General features: G+C 38.3%; 1 long non-coding RNA gene across 2 annotated transcripts; it reads right to left on the bottom strand.

The window, feature by feature from the left end:
* Positions 1-4,374: 4,374 nt before the first annotated feature.
* LOC137483561 (uncharacterized) lies at positions 4,375-8,045 on the bottom strand. Of its 2 annotated transcripts, XR_011004534.1 has the most exons (4): positions 6,683-8,045; positions 5,990-6,095; positions 4,828-4,925; positions 4,375-4,692 (listed from the first exon to the last, which is right to left on the bottom strand). It is a non-coding gene; the product is annotated as an uncharacterized lncRNA (long non-coding RNA). The 2 variants fall into 2 exon arrangements; XR_011004533.1 differs by having other exon boundaries at positions 5,990-8,045.
* Between the last annotated feature and the right edge of the window lie 3,170 nt (positions 8,046-11,215).

Genomic DNA, 11,215 nt, shown 5'->3' with positions numbered 1-11,215 from the left:
TTAGTGGAATGACCTGACTGCAAGGAACTGAACTCAAAATTCATTAAAAATAATGAGGAGTTTAAGCATTGCCGCAGTAATACAATACTGATATTTTCATTTTAAGTGTTAGAAGTTGAGTAACTGGATTTACTTCATTTTCTCTCGCTTGTTCTGCACTCAGTTCTGCTCAGTCTCCGACCCTACACTGCCTGCAATGACCCATGGCTGCCCTGGACAGCTGCTTACCTAAATGGGCACTAGGAAAAGACTACATAGCATTCAATTCAGCACACAAACTGCTTGTTAAATTAAAATAAGCAGTTCTATTATATATTAAATGAAGAAAATTATGCAAAACCAGAAAAATTGCAATCTGCCAGATTCTCTAAAAGCATCCACCAACTTATTCTCACATATTTCTGCAGCTAGTGCTCTTTGAGGTTGGCATGGCTGCCCTAACCATAGATCTCTGCATTTTGGCACTAATCAAACTGATAACACTTTTTATCCTAAAGTTGTACAGAAGCTGATTGTATAGCTTCATAATTCCAAATTATAATTGTATTTCAATAGGCTCTTTATTTTGAGGAAATACTAGGATCCTCATCTTTTACTCTTCCTGGCTGCACTGGTAACTACATAGAGTAGTGGATGAAACTAGGTTAAAAATAGTGGCTGTCTCATGATGTTTCCAGAAACCTTTAGGATGTCTATTCTGTGTTGGATCAACAGTGTGCAGTGAGGCAGACATTCTCATGTGCCTGTGATTGTAGTGCAGTGTCTGATTCTGTGCACGCAAGGAACTGCTCCAACAGGCATTCAGTTCATGTCAAAGACATTCAGAATAGCAGGAGGATTTTCATACTCAGGGCACCCTTTTCGAAGAAGGACCTAAAATATTGCTGCTGGCAGAAAGGGAGGTGCACTGACAATTCCTAAGCAAGGATTAGCATTCCCTTTCCTGTGTCTGTGAGTCAGCTTTAGCTGACTTGACCTTTTATTCTTTAGTATTTGATTTTGCATTTTCATTGATGTTGAGCCCTCAGTGGGAAGAGACAGCGATTAAATTCTTCCCAAGGCTCTGAAGTGGGATATGGCAATTGAAGGCTAATAACTCAGTGAATGGCTGTGCAATTCAAGCAGCCAAGAGGCAATGCAGATACGCTGTGGCAGCACTGTATGATATCCTAGAATATCTCCACAATAAACAGAGATGGCTTTTTCAGTCCTTTACTGGTGATGCAGATATCCTGGTGGTTTTGATGGCTGTCAGATCTTATTCACAGAAAAATTAACTATGCCAACACTCACAGTGGTAATCTAAGCTGCAAGACTTTCAAATGTCTAGGCTGACAATCAATGGAAGGATTGTTCAACGAAAAGCATTTCCATCCTTTATATGTTTTAACAAATTTTCAAGGCTGAAATCTTTTTTCCTTTTCTTAAAAAAAAGTGCTAGATGCTAAGGAAAATGTGTACTTGCTAGCACAGGGTGAAAAGATAATAATTTTCAAAAGAGAAAACCAAAGCTCTTTTTTGTTAAATTCAACAGAAGTCACCCTGCTTATTAGCCAGCACAGTGACATATGTTCTTCCTTTTTGGCCAATGTGAGCTTTGGAATCTCACCATTATTTCTAGTGAGGGTTAAACATCCTATTGCACATGGAGCTGATTTCTAGTGCACTCCACTGCGGGAGCTTTCTACCAGCAGCACTGTGCCAGGGAGCCAACCTAAAGAGAGCTTTGGGAGGTGAAATATTTGTGGGTTTGTGTTTTGTGATGGAGTTCTGAATAATGTGACAGCACTTTATACAGATGGGCAAGAATGGGGAATTTCAACTCCTGCTTCTTCAATGCAAGGTTGCAGTTGAAAAATGGAATGTGTGTCCAAAAGGAAATAGTTGGGATAAAGCTGTGTAGTGTTCACTATTTTGTGCTTTTATCATTCTTTCTTCTAACTCCTGTTCTCCCTTTGCCCAAACCCTTCTGATGAGCCAGCCTTCCACATCTTCCTGTTTTAATCTCTAATATCCCTCTAGGAACCTATTCATGAGAAGAATTCTTTATACTCTCATTTCCCTGCCACATAAAACATCTGCACTTGCCATTTCTAAAATTTTTGTGGTACTCAGGTATTCCATGTATGAAAGACAAGAAAAATTTTCTTGAAAATCACTGGCTGATCTATATGATAGAGACATTTATATGCTTACTGTGGTATGACCCTAATTTAGCTACCATCTTCCACTGCCCAGATGTAAATGGTCACCCAGATCCTAGCAATGTCAACTGTTTAGTCTTGAAGAATAATAAAATAAAAAAATAATGTCATAAAAACCTTGAGAAGGGATATACATTTATTAAAAATAAATGCCCTCTCCCTAAGCCTACAAGGGGAAAGTGGCATTATTTCCTTGTGGCACTGCACAAAATGACATTTTCAGAGTGATTGTTCACAGCACAAACTGGGAGGAGTTTTCATGCAGCTGCATTCTGTGTCATACAGACAGTTTATTTTCAACTGGTGTAAAGAAAAAGCTGCAGGATTGGCTTCAAGTTAAGATCAAATGAACACAGTGAATTAGTGCCTTCTACCCAGGGGCCTCAAAATCTGCAGAACTGGCTGCATCACAGTGGGCAGTAATTCCCATTCTTGTCAATAATGTCAGCAAAGAACATGTAGACCAAATAGACAAAGAGACTAAATTATATACCTGAGGCTGATCTCACTAGAGACAGCTGAGACAGTCCCTGTGCAATGCAGGGTTTGTAATACTTGTGTGCTTGTTTAGTGTGTGACTAGCCCCTGGGACTGTCAATATACAGTCACCTTCCTTGGGACACCTTACCTCTGGTATTCCAGTACAATTAATTCTGCTTCTATTCAGTGAAAATGGTAGAGGTCAAGACATCTGGCACAGCAGGTTAAAACTATGCTTCTAAACATGTGCAAATGGAAAACTTCTAAGAGGCAATGGAGCTCCAAAGAAGGAAGGTGGGGCTGCAGTCTGTAGTTTGGCATGAGCCTGAGGAAATAGCCAATAAGTAATTGTAAAGACAAACTTCAGTCTAGAGACTATAAAAGAGTATCATAAATCAAGCAGAGGAGGTGGCTCCTTCACTCAATAACAGACATACAGTGGCAATCATTCATGCTGTGAGGCAGCTCGGAAAGTCTCTGGTCCAAACCACTGCTGAGAGCAGGGCAGATTGCTCAAGGCCTTGTCCATTTGAGCTCTGAGGATCTTCCAGCTTGGAGATTGCACAGCCTCACTTTCAATATGTTCCAGTGCTTCCCCTTCACTGTTAAGAATTCTTTTTAATAATTTAACATAAATTTTCCTTGCTGCAACTTGTTGATTCTTATACATCTGCTTTTTTCAGCCACTCTCACAGTTGCATGAAGTGTTTTACCTTGGTAGCATGTCACAGCTCTGTAAGTAGCTCTGTGCAAGCAAGCAGCTATCTCCAGTTAATATATCCACTGCAAACCCTTAATTTTTATTAATCTTACTTACCATGATCCTTTAGAAGAATGCAAAACGAATAATGGTCTCGATAGGTTTCCAGAAGTCTGCTAATTAATTGCAAAGAGTGAGTATTGCAGTTATTATTTTGACAGATGTTTCCTTGTTTTGTCCTAGACTAACCATTTGATTGCTAATTTTAAAAGATTCTCAAGTTAATAGTGTGCTGACAACCTCAAGGGAGGAAGTGAGAATTGTGCTTGCTTTTTCTTTGACAGGAAATTAGTCAAGGTTGACATACTGGCAGTTCAATATGGCACATGTTCTGGCTAAATATTGCTGCTTATTTCTGTTTCTCCTTTGCATGCCTCTGTAAAAGGCCCCAGCAAGTATACAAGCACTAATGTTCTCAATAACCCTGCAGTTATCAGTAAGCATTTAACTGATTTGGCTCCCTCTTTGGAAGTGAAATACACATTTATGTGCATAATTTGGAGGTTTGAACAAGAGTTCAAACCATCAGCTGTCTCTGAACTCAGGTGGAAAGGCAGAAGGAGAAGCTGGTTTGAGATTCTGTTCAAAGCAGGTGTTGTTTAATCTAATATTAACTTCTTCTGTACCAAGAAGTAATAGCAGGGTTATTCTGTCCTGCTAAATAGTGTTATTTGCTGTGTTTCTGGTGGCTTCAGAAGGTCCACACATGAAAGAAAGTGGGAGATATGAAAACATTTGGAGCAAGGTGATTTCAGTGTCTTGGGTTTATCAGTGGGAGCTGAATAGTGAGATTACTGCACGTCAGTACAGGTTAGAGAAACTGTGGAAGCTTCTGTAGCAACAAAATAACTGCTAGAAGCCATTTAAAATTAAATTGATTGAACAGAAAAAAAATCAATGCACAGAAGAAGGACTGAGTTGTGAAGGGAAAAAAAATCTACACATTCCTCTAGACCTCATTAATCAATTTCCTTGTTTGAGTTATACACATAAAATATTATGCAATTTTTTCTGGGGCTGTAGTAGTGCTTGCTGAAGGGAATAAAGGCAGCATCTGGGCTTGAATGTCCAAGCACTTGTGGTGGTGTATAAGGGAGTATTGAGGAAAACTTGTTTACCAGCATTTCATCTCCCTTTCCATTACCATTTTTTCCCCAGGAGGTAAGTCAGTGTAAGTTTGACCTTTCTTCTCAGTGGCTGGTTACAGCCAGTCCACCACAGGAGTTGGAGTGCCTTCATAATTTCCTGCTGAACAATACCTGGTGATCTGATTACCATGTATGCAAAGCAATCTGATTAACATGTATCAAAATTAGCAATTTTGAATGATAAACAAATAATAGCCAATACAAAAGCATTCACTGCCAACAACTATAATATTACCTTTGAAGCCAGAAGAATTTCTTCAAGATTTAAATTCATTAATTACTTATTTCTTTCTGCTGATCCTACTGGATTCAGTTTGTCATGATCAAAGCTCTCTGGGTAAAAGAGAATGAAAAATGAAGAGAAGCAAACAAACACTTTTTCTTTCCAGAAATCTGGTCTATGTATCTAATTTGCTTCATGTATCCTTCAAAAATGTTTATAGGTTTTTCTCATTCCCCTCTGTGAACATTTTACAGTGAAGGATTTTTCTGTCCTTATTAAAATAACAGCAAGTTTATGAAAAAAAAAAAGAAAAAAGGAATGTCTTCAGGAGGAACCAACTTATCCTAAGAAAAGCAGCAATCTGTACATCATCATCAGAAAGGCAGAAATTTATTTTATGAACGAATTTATTTTATGAACGTATGAGCAGTGAAGTCTTGTCTAGAAAAATATACTATGTCAGAATATCTGAGTGTAATTTCTGGTCTGAGTATTTTAAGAGTGTAGGATTTCTCTGGACACTTCCTACACACTGATGGAGGGTAATGAGAGGCTCTTCTCTTAAATAATGCTGTTCACTGGTTTGATTAGGATTTTGCTTTCTTTAATTTGGGTTATAGCAGACACTGTAGAAACTGCATGCTTGGCCCAGACAGGGTGAAGCAATGAAGACTTCACATCCAATGGGTGCTTATTCAGGATTTTGGCTACTGGTCCCAGTGAACTGGGGAAGGTGTTTGTGCAAAGCACGGCCAGGATCCCCCAAACACACACAGAGAATACAAAAGCATTGGCATTAGCTCTACATTCCATGTCCTCCACTAAGAAATTCTGAGCTCAAAGTGCTCGGGTCAGTCTCTATTTGCAGCAGGAGTCAGGTTTTGAAAAGTCCAGGGAAAATGATTTTCCAAAGTGACCGGTGATTTGGGTACCTTTGTTTCCAGAACTGAATGTGACCTAAAATTGTACCTAAAAGGAACTCATCTTTCAGCACAGTGTTTCTAGTCCCTGGCCACAAGCATTTGGGGATTATGGTATTGTCTCATCACCAATTCCTTGCTGAAGAGCTGCCAATGAGCAGGGAGCATCTTGGATACATCCATGAACTCTGTTTCTGGCAAGAGAGAGGGAGCCCCAGGCAGGGTCACTGTGGAAGCCTGTGTGGATATCACACCTGTATTTCAGAGGATGCTTTCCTGAGGATGTGTGTCGTGAGTTCCCTTGGGTCCAGTGGGATCAGCCATCCCCTCCCAAGTTCCTGTGCACCTGCAGCTTCCTTGCTGGCAAGGAAATACAAGAATAGAAAAGACTGTTGCTCCTGCTGTAATGTTGGAGAACAGTGTGATCCTTCCTTGGGGCCTGAAATAAAAGTGAAAGTAGGTCACTTCTCTTCATTTGGATAGGTACTCATAGGTACATTATCCAATTAAATTATTCTCTTATTAAATATTTCCAGAAATAGTGACCTAAATAGGTTTCATTCATAGATAACTGGCAAAAAAGCCTCCCTTTTGATGTATCCAAGAGATGTTTTAACTTGACTCTCTTAAAAGTGTGGCAAATTGCAAGGAAACCCCCTTCCCTTCTGCTGGAGGCATTGCTCTTGACTCTTGTCTAACACTGAGGCAGAACAGGTGCTCTGATTTTGCTCCTAACACAATCTCTATGTGGCCATCCATGAATTTAGTTGAAATCAGGTGGTCCATCAGTCAATAACTTTCCTGGAGTTATTGTGAGGAGTTAGTAAACCAGTATGTTTATTTGCATTGAAATTAGAAATGTGCAAAACACTTTGTTAAAATATACTGATGATAAAATAGTGCTTATTTTTAAAGTTTCAGATTAAAAGTACAAAGTATAGGTTTACTGGTTTTGTCTTGTCAATCCACCAACACTAACAGATGCATGAAATGTGAAAGGTGTATTCCTACTGCTTTACAGTAATTTCAGTGAACATGTATCTGGTGTTTCTTGTATATATTAAGAATATCTTGAAACTCAAATGCTGATTTCATAGGTATCATGAGGTAACATACTTTTATGAGCACATAATGACCACTGTGACCACATAAAATGTGAATTATCTAAATTGTTGTAAGCTTTAGAACACTCTTATTCCTTAATGACCATCAGATCTGAATAAATGTATTATACTGATCAGATCTTTATTATAATCCTACCTATGGGAATTAAAACCCAGGGTGAGTAGAGGAAAAATATCATCCAAATAGATGTGAAGATAATAGTTCAGTCCTGAGCACAGCAGATTCACATTTGCAAAATATTCTGCCTTATAATGCATAATTTCATTTGTTTTTAAGCCAATTTCACTTCAGTTTTTCAGACTATTTGGTGCAAGAAGGGACCTGGGATGAACTTGGAATCCAATAAATATTGAGCTGTGTTGTTCTAATGTGCTTTCTGGTTGTATTCCATCTACCCTACACACAGATGGTAGGTCAAGCTATATTGGCTCTACCAATATAGATACTGTGTTCAATAGACCTTCATGCACTTGGGCAATGGAGATGTTTTTAATTAAAACACGATGATTCAAATCAAAGATAAACTAGTAAAATAAAATGCAAATTGCAAACACAGTTCTGTAGTTCTGTTAGTTCTTTTTACAATAATGTATTTTAATTCAATATTTTACAGGGTTGTGACTTTGCCTTTTTGAACAACCTATCTCAAAGATTAACTATTTTTCTTTTTCCTCTCTTGTCTATATAATATTTAATTCCAAATGTACTGAGAAGTCCAGACCAAAAAGAACTTGTATGAGATCTAAAATTCTGTAATTTACAGAAAAATAACTACTTGGTTCCTTATGCTTAGACCTACCTCTCCTGTCATGTTATCCTTCAGTTGTAAAGATTTATTTTGCCTGGACCAGTTCCAAACTCAACCTTAATGCTGCAGTCTCAATAGATGCTGATATTTTCAAATAAAAATTATTCATTTGTATTTTTAGAGAGCATCTATCTCTAGATTTAATATCTAAGTTTATAAATTTGGAAGGAAGACTGTTTGTGATGATAAGTTTTTAAAATACTGCACTAGATCTGCCAATTCCTTTGCAGAGTACAGCTCTTGGTCATTCAGGTCAGGTCAGAACTGCATTAATGCAGTGAAAGAGCAGATCTGAAATGTTATTAATCAGTCTGTGACTGAAGACAGTCATCACTACCCTTAAACTTGATGGAGGGGAGGGAAGGGCAGCAGAAAGGAGGGGGAAGGAACAACATGGAGTCTACTGCTAACATTGTCCATGTGACACAGGAGAAAGTCTGATTGTTCCATAAGATTCCTAGAAAATTTGGACTTGGCCAGTATAAAAGAATTGGCTTTCCTATGAAGGGCATTACTTGCCAGACTAACCCTAAAATATATAGCAAACCCAAAAGAAATTACAAAAAAAAATATATGTGTGGAAGGAAAAAGATTTAATTTTTAAAATTTATCTACAGAACATTTTTAAGCCTGCTGTATGTCACTTTCACCTTTCAAGGACTGGGATAATAAAGCTATTTTTATTCTCTTTCCTCTCCTCATCCACTGCCTAAAATATCCCAGCCAGCAGAATGGATTAGCATTTTCTGCTCCATAGAACTTGATAAGAAAGCGTTTGGTCTGCAGAAGGTCCTGAGAACTTGCCTGGGCCTGCTCTACAGTAATCAGAAGTTTAGGACCAGAGGATTAGGCAGCAGAATCCATATATTTATTCTATTTTTGCCATGCTACAAAGGAGTTCAGAGTCTTTTAAACCAAGAAGACAGTTTGCCATATATTTTTGTTACTATCACTGTGTAGTTTGCTTTCTGTGGAAAGTAACATCAGCCCTGCACTTTGCTTTCAGTCAGTGCCTAAAGGGACAATATCTTCATCTGCTCCTTTCTATTTATGGCATGGCCAAGGGCAGCCCTTTAAACCACTTGCCAAATTGTTTCTAGAGATCACAAAAGGCCTGCTCAGCTTGTTGAAGTTTCATTTATAAGTTTCTAATTTTTTAAGATGTGGAAAGATAATTTAAAATTGAGTCCACTGTATTATATCTTCAGTGAAATAACTTCTCTGGGTAGATTTTCAACATTTTTTTCCATTAAAAACATTTTTAAAGTATGTTTTCATTTAAATGAGGCCTTCATTTTTAAATTACGTGCATAGATCCATCATCATATGTATTGCTTTTAAAAGATTAACTTCTCAGGACATGCCACCTCTAACAGTACTTCATGTGCAAATGCTGCCCCAATGGACTTTGGAACTTGCCAAGGTATATCCAGGATGGGCCTCTGCTTGAGTGCCTGTGGCATTCAAACTATGAAGTGTTTGGAGGCTGCTTTGGGACACGGTGTAATCACTATGCCTGGAGTACAGATAAATGCACATTGAGTTTGGAGAGTCTCATCTCCAATCTGACTGTCCAAGATCAGGGTGAAGCCATCTTGAACTTCAGATTTCTGACAAAACTTTTATAAATGATGAGTAGATATCAGAAGTGCTGGTGCATTATGGTATCAACTTGTCTGCCATTTGAAATATTTTTGCATCCAAACCATCATAGCCAGGTTATTGTGCATAAAGTATAAATATGAACCATCTTTAAATAGATGTATTGATATAAATTTACTTCTCAGGATGTATTGATATCAATTTACTTCTCAGTTAATATGAAGAACCACAGCTCACTTAATGGAAGAGAGAAAAAGTAATTGGTAGTTCTTTATGGCTCCCAAGTGGCAGCTAATTTCAGCTGATGTAAGCAGATAGTGGGTATCTCACAGATGGGCAAAGGATATGAAAGTAAGCTTCTCCTTTTGAAGAGGATAAACCCCCACAGTCACAGCTGGAAATAACTAACTTTTGGCATTGCTTTGTTTCAGTGAATAAATCTTTGTAGGAATGCAACAGACCAAATCATAATGAATGACTCTAAATTAGACACTTTGTACTCTACACTGAACATGTAATTACAAATAATAGCTCTGCTGCTGTTTGAATCTTTCTCAGATAAAGTGCATGTGCACACATTGTCATGGGATAATTACACATAACATTGTAAATACCAGCTGCTCAAGGGATAGTCTTCCATTTTCTCGGTCTGTTTCTCCTCCATCTCCACCAAAAACTAAGTTTACCTGTAGTACAAGCATGTTATGCAGCATCTGTATACACCCAATGCCACTTTGGCCATCTTGTGCTGTGGAGAATATATTTCACTGGTTTGGTTTAATCCACTACTCTGTGGGGAAAAATGTAAAGCCAGGAAAAAAAATAGCATTTGCCTTTGAATAAAATTCTTATGCTTCCTTTGTGTATCGAAAACTGCATTTCAGGCTGGGTGAAACAATTTTCTTAGTTTCTTCCTAATTATCTTGAACTGATTGCAAAAGTTTTTAATTTAACGTGTAGTTGCTTTTCTTCATTTTAAGTGTTCGTGTTCCACTATTAGAGGGAGGTTTTCCGTACTCAACAAGCCTTAAAAAAACTATTTGCCAAAATGTGATTGTTGAAGATAAACAGTAAATGGCAGTGTGTGTAGCTGCAGCCTGTGAGCCCAGGCTGGTGTGTTTGTGCTGCACTCACAGACTGCCTGAGGCAGGAGCAGAATTGTCTCTTTGACCCAGAGACTAGATTATTTTTTCATTCTCTATCCTGCCTATTTTTGCTGTCTGGCACTAGCCCCAATGGCTGGAGCAGTATATCATCACAATGTCTCAAACCCAAGTTCTGATGTTAGTTCACAGCACTTTTTAAATCTTCTGCCTCCTGAGTTTGTCACTTCTTCCTATATTTGCATCAACATTCTGGAGTTACTGCACAGATCATGAGGCATATAGGTAGCTGGCCTCCTTTAGGCAGGACAAAGCTTATCTTGTGCTGGCAGGTCTGATAGTGGCTGGCTGCAGATTTGGCTCTTGTCCTCAAGAGAAGGAATCCTGAGTAGTTTTGTGGCAATGAAATAATTTCTGAAGCATGAGACACTAGCAGCTGGTATAGTGCAATAAGGTCTCTGCTCACAAGATTTTGTTAATTTCTTTAAGATTGCATTAGCATTCTGTTCTATATATTTTGGTAGTTTTCAATGTGTGGGGACTTTCACCTGACTGGTACTGAAAGTGCTTTGTCAGAGTAAAACCAAATTAAAGGGCAAAGAGGGGAAGCTCTGTCAGCTTCACCTGTACTTAGTATGAAGCTTCTAAAGCTTCTTGCTTGTCAAGAAATCAAGAAAAACTCCACAAACATAAGGATAATATGGTATCTAAGTACATCAAACAGCTAAGTGCAATGTACTTAGCTGTTTGTGCGGGGGATGGAAGTTCATTGGTTTTTTCAAAGCATTTTGAGGGAATTCTGAGGCAGGCTGTCTCTAACACCATCTCTTTACTAATACTCT

Source organism: Anomalospiza imberbis, chromosome 16 (assembly GCF_031753505.1).
Source record: "Anomalospiza imberbis isolate Cuckoo-Finch-1a 21T00152 chromosome 16, ASM3175350v1, whole genome shotgun sequence".
Classification (NCBI taxonomy): domain Eukaryota; kingdom Metazoa; phylum Chordata; class Aves; order Passeriformes; family Viduidae; genus Anomalospiza; species Anomalospiza imberbis.
This window is presented reverse-complemented; position numbering and strand designations above follow the sequence as displayed.